This window comes from Ischnura elegans, chromosome 5, assembly GCF_921293095.1.
Source record: "Ischnura elegans chromosome 5, ioIscEleg1.1, whole genome shotgun sequence".
Classification (NCBI taxonomy): domain Eukaryota; kingdom Metazoa; phylum Arthropoda; class Insecta; order Odonata; family Coenagrionidae; genus Ischnura; species Ischnura elegans.
The window spans coordinates 83,577,410-83,590,719 of NC_060250.1; the positions used below are offsets into that span (position 1 = coordinate 83,577,410).

At 36.6% G+C, this 13,310-nt stretch overlaps 1 long non-coding RNA gene and 1 other non-coding gene across 2 annotated transcripts; one reads left to right on the top strand and one right to left on the bottom strand.

Annotated features, from left to right (window-relative positions):
• Window positions 1-1,282: 1,282 nt before the first annotated feature.
• LOC124159136 lies at window positions 1,283-6,744 on the top strand. Its single transcript, XR_006864903.1, has 2 exons — window positions 1,283-1,555; window positions 5,355-6,744. It is a non-coding gene; the product is annotated as an uncharacterized LOC124159136 (long non-coding RNA).
• A 5,857-nt stretch (window positions 6,745-12,601) lies between these two features.
• Window positions 12,602-12,675, bottom strand: Trnan-guu. Its single transcript has one exon. It is a non-coding gene; the product is annotated as a tRNA-Asn (tRNA).
• Window positions 12,676-13,310: the final 635 nt, after the last annotated feature.

Here is a 13,310-nt window from a genome sequence, read left to right on the forward strand (position 1 = left end):
ATCCTAAATATTCTCAGTATACTGATTCAGAAAGTGTTGCAAACATTCAGTTTCATTCAAACAGTTCTTCCACATTTTTTATGACTGTGATTCAAGTTGGCTGCACAGTTTCTCCAGTTTTTCAGTGTGTTCTTTTGGCTGGTTTATACTTTATTAATATTAACCAAATACATAAAAGCCTACTAAGCTTGCTGTAGTGTAGAACAAAACCAAATAGTGGAAAACCTGGAAGATGATATCTTTAACTTCGCACTAAGTTTTCTATGATGCTTGCAATGTCTGCCAGGAGAAAAAAAGGCATGGAATGTGATGACTATTGGCTAACGTGTTTTTGAGAAATATAACCGATGACTGAACATGAAAATTAAGAGCAACTTACTACTAGCTTGGCTGATAATCAAGTAGTAGCTTAAAAGCATAGACCTAATATGTAGAAGTTGTCATTGCTACACTTAACTGATTTTAAACTGTAATAAGGAACTTTAACTTAGTCCAGTTATTTTTTTCTTAGTACTTAACTCATGTAAGATTTAACACTTTCCCGGCGAACAACATGTGAAAACTCTTCTCGGGATACCGCACGGGTAAGATTATATGAGGCGCTCTCATATAATCTTACCCGCGCGGTATCCCGAGAAGAGTTCTTACTTAAGTCATGTTTGAATGTACAGTACACTCCCGTTAACCGGGCTAATGATAGGAAGAGACAGCACGAATATGTAATCGGGAAACACCAATAATCCAAACTTTCACTTAAATTTCTTGTAATATTCATAATTTACGTAGAACAAACAATTTATTATTATTAATGCAGTTATTCTGATATTTTAGAGCACTTTCCGGACTCAATGAGAGCTTTCTTCGCCAGTTCGCAATCTTTTTAGCGGCGATAACATGGTTGCGTACTCGTATGCTCCATGAAAGGCCTGGTTTCGAAAACCACACATCCGTGGCTGTGTTGTGGTTAATCCGCAGCCCTAATCAACCGTAGCCGGATAATCGGGAGTTTGCTGTTATATTATCATCAAAACTAATTTACATACTAAAATATCAGCTGTTATAAATCACTACATCCGACTCTCTTCCACTATCTCACAGTATTACCAGTGATGAGATCACCACAAACTCACTTCCTGGAGATAAGCCAGTCATCTTCTTTCCTCACAGTTATCAAGATTTTGAGTAAAGAAGATATTTTGATTTTTTTTCTTTCTTAGATAGGTGTGAATTAACTTTCCTGAATAAAAATTAACAGCTTATCACTTATCTAAGCAAACTTGAATCCCTCTGGGTGGGTTGACAGTTAGGAATTTCTATTGTATCAGCAGAAATTAATCAGGATTCGTGCTCAGTAAAGGTTCAAGTTCTCTGAGATTACAAAGGTGATTTTTAAATTATAAAACAGGGATTTGATTGTAAATCTATGTGGAATTCACTTCGTTAAAAATTGGGTTACAAGTGAAATACTAGATATTCCAGATTTTTCTGAGGAGTGTATCCATCTCACAGATAGATACTGCATTTGTAAACTTATGGCTTCCTCATATTAAAGAAGGTAAGAAAGTCATGCCATCATCATTCTCTTGAGCTAATGCTCCAAGAAAATTGATTTGGAGGTGTGAATACGATTCTCCTTACACATATGTTTTTCATTATCTTCAAATTGCATTACTTCCAGTTATCGCCTTCTTTTATATTTTGAATAGTGATTTTTAATCAACTGGTGTACCCCTCATGCCGAGGTTTAAGGTGAAAGCCATTTTCCTTATTCTATTTAAACCTCAATGATGATGTGTATGCTCAAATGATGTAAAAAAATACCACATGTTAAAAATGTGAAACGTTTTGGCAACACACCAGGTATCGAATCAAATGTAGCTGGAAGGGTGCTTTGGAAGAAATTTATGGCATGATATTTGAAGGAGGCTATTGACTGCATAGGTCATTAGTGCTATAATGGAAGGAATGATAGGGAGAAACCTGGTTAGCCTGATCTGAGCATCATGCTAATCAGAATCTACATATTTTCTTATTGTGATGTACGTATTATTATTATTATTATTAGTGTATTACATATTTTCTATATATAATTCTACCTTTCCTTAAGGTAGAATTATATATAGAAAATCTTGTGTTGGATAGGGATTCCAAAGACCCCTAGAGCGGTCCTATCAGGAGTAATTTTCAAGTAGTAGGTACCAGAAGTTTCAGATAGGCTGTCAGATGAAAGGTATGACTATGATAATTATGATCGAGAATGTAATGTGAAATATTGTCGGAATATACATAACAGAACCTACCAATTACCTCATCTGAGAAAGGACGCAGCCTTTGGTAGTGGAAAAGTAAGCCTTGGAATCTCATCCAATGGGACGAAGGTCTTCATACAAGAATGCATAAGAGATCAAATTAATCTGTATTTTAAATGGGCGTGTGTACTTTATGAAAGTGGTGGTAGATAGCATGATTTCCTCTTGTGAATCAGCTACTTTGTTATACGATATATGTTTTATACTGTAGCACTCCCATTATGCAAAATTAGACGCTAGAGATGTAAAAATCGGTGTCTCTACACTATTCATGATAAACTAAGTGTTGTATTAGGAAGGTAAGTGTGATCCACGTGTGGGTCATGCAACCTTTGAAAAAAAATTATTTAACACTGGGGCAGACATGACCCGTGGGTCACACTCTTGCCAAACTGACTGGTGCCTTGGGAACTGGCAAACCATTCACAACTTAGGCAAGGGCTAGAGGATGAACCTATATGTGGCTCATCAGTGGGTCACACCACAGTATGAAGTACACCCATGACCCATTAGCAAGTCCCAACATAGTCTGAACCCAGGAAGATATATTCAGCTCGGAAGAAAATGTGTTAAACCTTACTGCAGTCTTCAAGTTTATTTACCTTACTTTCTCCCGCTGGTAGATAACCTTTACTTCCATTTTCTTCAGCCACCTGGAATCTGTCCTTCCCAAGTGATGCTTTTTATCCTGGTTCTAAAATGGTGCGTAGACTTCATCCGATGATTCATAAATGAAGAGTACCTACCTACTGCATGTAGCAAGTAACTTTGTATGCAGTCATGCACACGGGTGCCAAGTTATCTATTCATAGGGTGAAATTTGCCATGGGAAAATCATTTGGCTTTGTCTGGGATTCAGCCTGGATATTCCAATAGGATAGTTTCCTTCATCAAAGACAACGAAAGGTATTGATTGCCATTCGTTACCCACCATTAGGGTTTTCATAATATACAAATTATTTGGTTTTAGAAATCCCAGTTTAAACGAATGGCATTGGTCTATTTTTACCTCATTTGAAAAAGACCAGATTGGCACCCATGAGATTACACTCCACGTGACGTCACAGGGACCTAGTTTCTACGCGAGAGGATAGGAGTTTTACATCGTCTGAGATTACCAATGCATGCATGAGGCACAGAGCTCAGGGAAACATGTCTTAATAATCACCTATTAAAACTGGCTAAGGTTGGAAAGTTTTCTTCGTTTGATAAGGTAGTAATAATCCACATTTAAGCCAAGCGCTACCTGCTAGCAGGGTACTCAGCTACCTGCTAGCAGCCTGCATCGTATCAGCACTCTAGCCTCGCCTCAAGGTCACCTCACAGGGTGGCAGCGGGAACCAGAAATATGTCACAATACGTCACTTTTCCCATCATTCCTACTTAGCTGTCGCGTTTTCGCGCACTTGAAAATTTTCACTTTTCATTTAATCGCGAAAAATAGATATCGTCATTTGAAAATTTAAGAGCATGAAATGCGTATTCCAGGAGTAATAATCTTTCGATTAAGGCAATAAAAAAATAATAGGAAACCACCCTATTGTTGGTAAGGCATGATACCAGATTTATTAGCAAGCCATTTTTCTCCAAAGATAATTTCAGACTGAGTTCTCTGAATAATGAGTTCCCACATCATGTTCGCACTGTGGTGCTAGGGTTGAAGGTCGTGCTTAATTAGACATTTCTAGCGAGAAAATTTAGTGGTAGATATTTTCCAAAACACTGCAGGGTGAATGAGTAACTTAGAATTCAGTCACACACGTGGGTGCAAAGTAATTTGCACCAAGGGTGATAAATAAAGTGAAAAAATTTAAATAGTGAATGCAATTTGATACTACTCCTGAAGAAAAATAAGTCCTGGCTCTAGCAAAGTTACTGGTTTGCATTGAAATGGTTGAGTGACATTTAATAAGCAATTGTGCATACACTATGCGAAAAAATAGTGCAAATAGAATGTTGTAATTTTTAAAGATTGAAGAGTATATTTATCTCTGAGTAGTTGGGCTATTTTTTGACTCATGAGTAATGTGAGTTAACTAATAATTTTTAAATTTATGCATTGAATATTTGATTCTACTAACCTAATCAATATTTTTTGCATGAGAAGTTATTCAAATTTCCTGAATACCTGCTCCAGCACATGCATAAGAGGATTTCAATAAATATGTCCGACCTAAATCTCTCTTTTAGGTGCATGCATAAATTATTTTTGAAGTTTTCCTTTTTGCCACCTAAATGCTGAAGGGGAATTATCATCTTTTATTATTATCTTTTGGTGTCTTTTATTTTTTTTCGCATGAAAGAAAATGTGTTACTGTGCTATTTTGTAGTCTTCATCAATGGGTATGACAGAATAGAAAAACCCCTTACAATTCAAACAGTAAAGAAGATGTCCACAAACTCTTTTATGCCTGTTGAGACCTTTGCAGAATGTTTAGTATTAATTCTGGAAGCACTGAATTGTTGAGGCCTTTACTTTGTAGAATTCCATATTTAATGTTTGGAAGGAAATTTCTTAGCTTTTCTACAAAAACACACACTTTATTGCCAACTAGTTTCGGTTACACTGTACCATTTTCAAGAATGGTACAGTGTAACCGAAACTAGTCGGCAATAAAGTGTGTGTTTTTGTAGAAAAGCTAAGAAATTTCCTTCCAAACATTAATTCTGGAATGTGGTAATGGATGAATTTTTTTCATTTGTATGTAATTAACTTAACAGAATGCTTGTGAAACTGTCTATGTATATTTTAAAAAACACCACATTTCAATGACTATAGTCCCCCTCCGAATATGTATTCCCCCCCCCATTTTTGAGATTTGGGAGTTATGGGAAAAAAATTTAAAAATGCATGAGTATATAGTCCCCCCATTTACTTTTACCACTGGTATTTTTGGAAAAAAAGTGGGACTATATTCAGATAAATACAGTACCTTGAAACCAAAAGGTAATTTTTCAATAATACTATGAACAATGAAGATAAAGAATACATACATAGTATGTTTATGTAATTTTTATTATTTTATAAACTATTATATTATTCAGGTTCTATAATATAATCCACATCATGGAAGATGAACCAGTAAGTCATCATTATGTTGAAGAAGAAGATGAAAATGATGGGGTTGCTAGTGATGCCATTCATGGAAGATTCCAGCCACCTTTAGCCACATGCCTGGACTGTAGACAACTGGTGAAGAAAGAAGACTTGGGTTACCACAGGCTGAAGAAGTGTTTGGAAAATTGTGGTAAAGGATGTGAGGCACACCTGTGCAAAGCCAGATTTAAGGGCCATTGCAAGTTCTGTAGTGGCTATGTCTATCCTTACCTTCAAGGGATGGAGATTCTATTCAGTCATTCCTGCAATGAAAGGGTTCATGATCGAGGTTGCAAGTTTATCTGTGCTGCCTGCTCCACATCTTTTAATTCGCGGAAGCACTTTAAACATCATGCAGACAAAGATTCTTGCGATAATAAATGTTCTTATTGCAACTGCCCAATGTTTACAAAGCAAAGTGTATTTGGCATTAAAGTAGACCATGTCTGTCATACACTGTGAATACAACCAATCTCATCGGAAGTGGACTTCATTACTGGAGGTTACGTACATCAACTTAAGGAAATGCATTTGGATAATAAATAGGATGCTCTCAAATATTTTCTGTACCATAATGATTTAAAATATTTAAGGAATTTCTCTGGACAATTTATTGGAAGAAGTGTAAAATAATTTTAAGGAATAGATTTTGTACACAGTTGAAATACCGTTGTCATGAGAATGAATGGAATGGATTTTTTACCCCCTTTTTGGATGAGCTGGAAACATCAGATTCAGAAAGAAATGCATGCAAAACATCTACTTTTGGAGGGGGAGTGCATTACCATGCCCACGAAAGGATTAGGTGCATTCTTAACTCTCAAGATGTGGTAGTCGAATGATTAGTCTTCCATTGTATGCCAACTTTATGGAGCCTGTCTTTTTTCCACACTAATTTATTTCCTGACCATCTTTTCCTAGTCCTGCCACCAAGATTCTGACAAACAGTGACAAAAGTAATGTTGGTAATGATAATTATATACCTTTACCAGAGCAAGTTAGGAACTTGGTTGCCCCTTCTTCCATAAAACACATGGCAATCAATTTGTGGAACTTAGAATCAAGAGAGCAAAACAGTGTACGGTCTAAATTGTTTCAAATGAGATTATTATAATGAGCTTCCTGGTCATTTATTGATTACTTTGATGAAATCAAATCACCTCTTGCCTCCAAGTGGATTCTAATGCGAGATAGCAAAGACTGCCTGAATATGCTGAAGAGGACTGATGCTTCGAGCATCAGTCCTCTTCAACATATGGGCAATGAAGCACAGGGCCAGTTCTACACATTTTTCTAGTGTAAGCGAACAATATTCTGCCCTCCCACTGCATAACCTGCTAACCTGCGAAAAAGTAGGGATTCTTTCCGGATACATTTTAAAATAAATACAAATATTTTAGGAATAAAGGCCGAGATTTAAATATCAGCTTGAAGTTGTAACGTGCCTATTCTTTTATATATATTGAATGTGATTATTTTAGGGGGTATAAACCAGGGCTTAGGTGCCCCCTTTTGTTTGGCACGCTACGTGGCTGCTTACTTTGCTTTAACACATTCAGCAGGGAGCACGTCAATTGACATGGTCCCATCCAAGCCGAGATAGGGAGCAAGTCAATTGATGTGCTGGGAGACGGGAGCTGACTTCGGGCCGTGAGCCCTTTCTGTACACAACTAATATCCACTTCCGAGTCTTCCGATTGTGTGCATGGCCTTCAGCAAGTTTCCCTCTTTCGACCCGTGTGCACCGTTTGTAAATAGCAGTATTTGAACGGAAGTTATGGCGTGAAAGCATATCTATATTTTTCTTTCTTATTTTATCGGCCGATTCTGACGACTTTCATGAAAATCGGGTCCACATTGAATGTGTTAAACCGACCTTGATGAAGCATAAAATCCACAAACGAGGGAAGGAGAAACTGGTTTGGGTCAGGGGAAAGGACCACCACTTGTCTCCCAATAAGAACAAAGTCTGAGTCTAAAAGATAGGTAGGGACTGAGGTAGAAAGAGCCCCTTCATTATGTAGAGGCATGAACACACACATACTTAATATTTTTCCTATAGTCTGCCAGTGCACAAGTATCCTCTACAGCTGAAGGTTTAAGTAATCTTATTTCCCAACATTGTTTTTTCAGCCTTTTAATTCCTGCCCATTAGACATCAAGAAGTCATTTATCCAACAGAGCCTAAAAACTTTTAAGCATGAGATCGATTTCAGTGGTCATGTGTATTGCAATTTGTGTTATTGGTGCTAATAGTACTGATTTAAAGCTAAATGTTACATGTTCTATTCTGTGAAATGCTGTAGGTATATTTTATTGATCAATTGAATACATAGTCAGATTTGGTTGGCAACTACTTATTATTGAACGTCATGTCATACAATTCACATGCCCACACAAGAGACAGCTGCATCATCTACTCAAAAATGTTCATTTAGTGTTTGATTTTTGATAATTTAATGAGATGTTTTGTGTTGAAAGAAATATATGTAATGTATGTTAATAATTAAGCTACATAGCTACTTTACTAAAATGATCGTTCGACAATTCTATCCTTCCATATGTATGCCCTTAATATGTGTTGCTCTTTAAATATTTGAATTTTTGTGTTTTCCATTCATCATGTAGTAGGAATATATTTTGAATCAAGTTCCTGATATTTTGATGATCCATTTATTATAGATATTTTGATACAAATTTATATTATTTTTTACTACATAATATGTATGTACTTTAGGGCTAAAAGTTGACTGCCTGTCATAATATACCCACACTACATCATGCTACCTTAAATATTTGAATTTTTGTGGCATTGTTAGCACATATATTTCGTTGATACTTTTTATTCATGGGTTTTAGATTTATGGTGTTTTATTTAGTCATGCAAATAATAGTTGAATTTAGAGACTATCATGTAAACATGCATGGAAATGTTTTTTTCATTTAAGATTAAAAATATGACAAAAAATACCATGCTTTAATATCATTTGTTTGTGGTTTTCTTCATGTCAGATTGTGTCCATAACTCTCTGCAGTTTTCCCTTTGAATATTTAAATCTCTGTGAATTATAAACTTTATTTCATGGCATTGGAATTAATTTGTATTCAAGAGTTTTAACCTACAGTGGCCATTATTACAGCCAGAGGATGTGCCTAATTTTCCCTCATTACATATTATTTTAAAAGTAATTCATGTGCATCAATTTTATTGCAGTTTAAACTCGTGAATTTTTACCAGATTTCAAATGAGTAAAGTATCTTTTCCATTTTCAGAACAGATAATGTCATGTGGGAGCCTTAGTTTCTTAACATACTGAAATTGTTTGCAGTGGCTCCTATAGCTCCATAACAGTGAAAGGAATTTTATTATTTTTAGTATTATTTTAGGTATTTTTTTGGTAAAGTTGCCCTCTTAACAGTTTGTTTCAAATATCTTTGCGGCTGTGAGGTAGGCCGAAGTTTTTGGGGGGTAAGGGCAGAGGGCACATGACTTCCTGAATACCAACCAAAGTGCAATAGGCAGAGCCTAACCTGCGGAAACTTTAGTGGCCTTCAGACCTCCGTGGTGTAAGCTTCATGGGTTACGTGAGGCATTTAGGGGGATGGTTCAAGTCGAGTCTCACCCAATTTCATATGAGGGGGATCCTGGCAAGAATTATGTGATTTTTTTTCCGCAAGAAATAAACACTGATCTTAGTACATATTCTTAAAGACTAGTCTTTCTTATTCTTACCGTATTTCTCAGACTATAGTCCCCATCTGAATATAATGCCCCCCCTAATTCTGAGGCTTCAGTTTCGGGAAAAAAATTTTAAAAATGCGTTTGAATGTAGTCCCCCCCTTTACTTTTACCATGCACATTTTTGGAAAAAAGGGGGGACTATATTCAGATAAATACGATAAATAAAAATAATTAAACAAAATGTATTTTTTAAATAAATTCAGCGCTATGAAGCATAGATTAATGTATTTTAACTGAAAATATGCATTTTTAACAATCTCACGTGAGATTAGAGAGAGGGGAAGGGGGTCGATACAAATCTCACTAAGGGGGTAGGGAGTTCAAAAATCGTCAAAATCACTTCACGAAAGTAATGGTCTCCCCATTAGCTGTATAACCTTAATGGTTACGAAACATGGGTCGTGCCCATATTAAAATAATAGTGAACCTAACAAAGTTTTATTTCTTTATTTCCAAATATGTCAATGCCCGCCTCTCTCTCTCCCAATCTCACAACCCTAATTGTGTCGCAGGTCCCATTTCCTGCCTCAATGCTGCTCAAAACATTTCGAGTTTGCACGACTGATCCAGTCGCAAAGATATTTGAAAAGTTTCATTGCAGTCTAGGTCATGTGATTTTCTTCCTTTGGAATCGAGTCCTTCAGGGGCGGATCCAGGAATGTTTTCCTGAGGGGCACAAGGATCTCAGCGATCTTTTCATATTTGAGATTAAAAATCAAATATAACAATTGCTGTAGAACATTTTCTCTTCATTTATTTAAAGTTAATAATATTAAATTAAATGATTGAGGCTTTGTAATACACAAAAAAAAATGAATGTTATGTTTACCGTATTAAAAATCTTGTATACATTTTAAGCTTATTGGGGGGGGGGGAGGGGCACGTACTCCTGTGACCCCCTCTAAATCCACCTATGGAGTTTTTATGCAATGTATTTGTTGGTGACTTCTTGCTTTGCATCACTCTTTTGCTTACTTGTTAAACCACATCTCTTTACACAAATTTTATAACTTTTCATATCTATTGCTTGCATTTTATCCTCAGAAGGCTAATTGGGCCCATTTCAGACCATTGGCCTGCTTATGGGTACTTTGTGCCACCCACGGCTTGGGTTTCAGTGATGAATGTAGTCATCTCATGGTGCAAAAGGAAGAGTAATTGGATAAGAATGGGTGTCCTGATCATAGAAATATTTTCCAGCGTAGCTCTGCGTGTCTGAAGAAACTCACTCAGCAACCCTTTGTTATTTACAACTATGGAACTTGGAACTTATTAAGTCACAGGCAAACAGCTATGAGAGGCCTGAAATGAGCCATGTAGGATAAGTTATTAAGGATGTTAAAGGATGAAATATGCAAATGTGAAAGGATTAGTTTATACCAGGAACAAATCTGGATGAGGGATGAGTTACATTTTGGGGGATTCACTTGAACTGCACAATTAAAATTGATTTATTCCATTGTGGCGATGATGATGAATTCAATTCAAAGCCAGAAAAAAATCCTGAATCCACCCTTGCCCCACTAGCAATAGCCTTAATTGAGTCAAGAATTGAGCAGAGACAGGTGTTGAACACTAGAGAAAGGAATTACGTTAGTGCTCTCAAAATAGGAAAATAGGGTTATATGAAAAGGAACAAATTTCTCTGCCGAAATGTAGGTTGCTTGCTGTCGAGTCCACTGTGGAATTTACTTCTTACCACCACACTACATCATAATTGCAACACGCAGTGGCAATGTCTGCCCACTTACAATTAGTGCTATGACTTTCTTTGAATGAAGCATATTGTGGTAGAATATTCCAGTGGACTAGTTTGATCATTTCACATTTTCCTACGTTTTGCTTCCCAATGGATCCAATCATAGGCGAATTAAAGGGAGGCGCACCCAGTGAGAAATGGGTGGTGGAATCCACGTTGAGTGGTGGATATTTGGTGGTGGTGGGTATTGAGTGGTTGGACCCATGTGGAATCCACGTTGATTTCAAGTGGATTTGTGGTGATTATCATAAAATGTTAAACAGAATTTCTAATTTGTGCAACTTAACTCTCTGGTGACATTGCGTCATTTATCATCCTGAAACCACGCTAGTTATGTGAAAATGTATCGCACATTCTATTTTTATATAATTCGTGGAAAGGCAGCCATGAGAGCACAGGAAAAATCGTAGACACATATATAGAAGGTTTAGATATAGAGTGGTTGAGGTTTTAATGGTTTTAGGACAGCACCTACTGCTGTTTTAATTTTTCCACCAAATTTCCACGTGGATTCCACGTTGATTCCACGACCAAAAACACGTGGTATCCACGTTAATTCTCCACGTGGGTTCCACGTGGATTCCACCACCCATTTCTCACTGGGCAGGGGGGCATGTGAAGCTTAAAAATAGGATGCTTAAAAAATGGACAAAAATTTTTATGTGGATATCATTACGTTCCTTTTGTTTAGTGTATTATGGAGCCTCAATCATTTAATTTCATATTAAAACAAAGAAAATATTTTGGAGAATACCGTTTGCTTGTCAGACGTTTATGCCCCCTCCAGAAAAAAATCCTGCATCCACCCTTGGATCCATTTCAAATCTTTGCTTGCTAGAAGTCTACAAGTGTCTTGTGACCGGTAGCTGTACATGGGACTGGGTTTATCTTAGTGGTCTTCCTTGGATGTTTTCTTTTATCGCTTTCCTCAACCAGACTACAACCTCTGTGAGAAGTGTGTGATTCTGGTGAAAATATCACCTTTGAAAAGCACGTTAATGTGTAATTTGCATACGATTCGGCCAAAAGGTGTGGGAGAAATTTGTTTGCAGTGTCTGCAGAACTCACTTCATTTGTGAGCATTCTAAAGAAGATGAGAGTCAGTCGCTAATTTTTCAACTTTCCCAAATCTGAAGGATGAGAAATGCAGATTTATTAGCTCTTCTTTGGAATTAATTTTACTATTGAAAAATCATTAAATTTATACGCAGTTTATTTTCCGAAATATACTTCGTTGATTAAATATGAGGAAAAAATTATTCTCACAACAGGGAAAACAATAGCATACGATTATTTCTCTCAGGGTTAGGGGGGATCTATTATAGTTACGCCACTGCATCTTATTGTTAGTATTATTATTAGCTATATTATTGAAACTTGCAATTATGGATTAAATGCCATTGTATTTGTATAGTAAGTACACCTAAAATAGTTCAGAGAATTATACTTGTGGCTACATTTATTTCAGTAATGAAATGAGAGCTTCAACGTCAAGAACGTAAAAAAATGTTGAAGCCTGGGAACCTAATTTAAAAATTCAAATTTAGCACACAGGGTGTCAAAAGTTTTTGCAATTGCAATTTAGGAGCCTTTAATTTTCAATTTATCACACGAATTATGGAATGCAATACCGTTACTATGACAGATAGTGAAAACAAACATGCAATAAAACCATTTTATGGATGAAAAAATTTCGCCCCCGGGTGGGCTCGAACCACCAACCTTTCGGTTAACAGCCGAACGCGCTAGCCGATTGCGCCACGGAGGCTGATGAAGGGAGGCGGCGAAATAGTGCAACATATCAAAAAAAGAGAGAACTGGTCGCAGTGAATATTAGCGGACATTGAATTTGAACTTGGTGAGTACCGTATACTTAGGGAGTAATTAGTAATCCTAAGAGAGTTAGTTACAATCTTAGAAATATAAATAGCTGTCCATCGAACTTAACTGTGAGTTTTAAAAGGAAGCGTTTGATTGCGGAGTGATATTTTTCGCCAGTTTTGTGAGGAGTTTATGTAGGAGTAACAGTTAAAGATAACATAGCACATTGCAAAATGCTTTATATCACAGAATGCAAGTCCGAAAAGTAATTTTGAAATGCATTAAAAATCCTCGCCTACGTGCAAAACTAAGGTCTAAACACAGTATATTCAGTTCAGAATGTATTGTATCTATAGCGATCAGATTTGCACGCGTAAACTATAATTAATGCTTTCTAATTAGCGATCAGATTTGCACGCGTAAACTATAATTAATGCTTTCTAAAAATAGTTTTATTTCCTTAAAAACTCGCACTGAGCGTCCCTTTCATTAAGAGGTTAAATTATTCGCTCCGATAAACGCATACGCTGTTGCTGTCACTTGGCCGTCTCTCGAACCCGCTTCTACGCGTTGTACTACGCC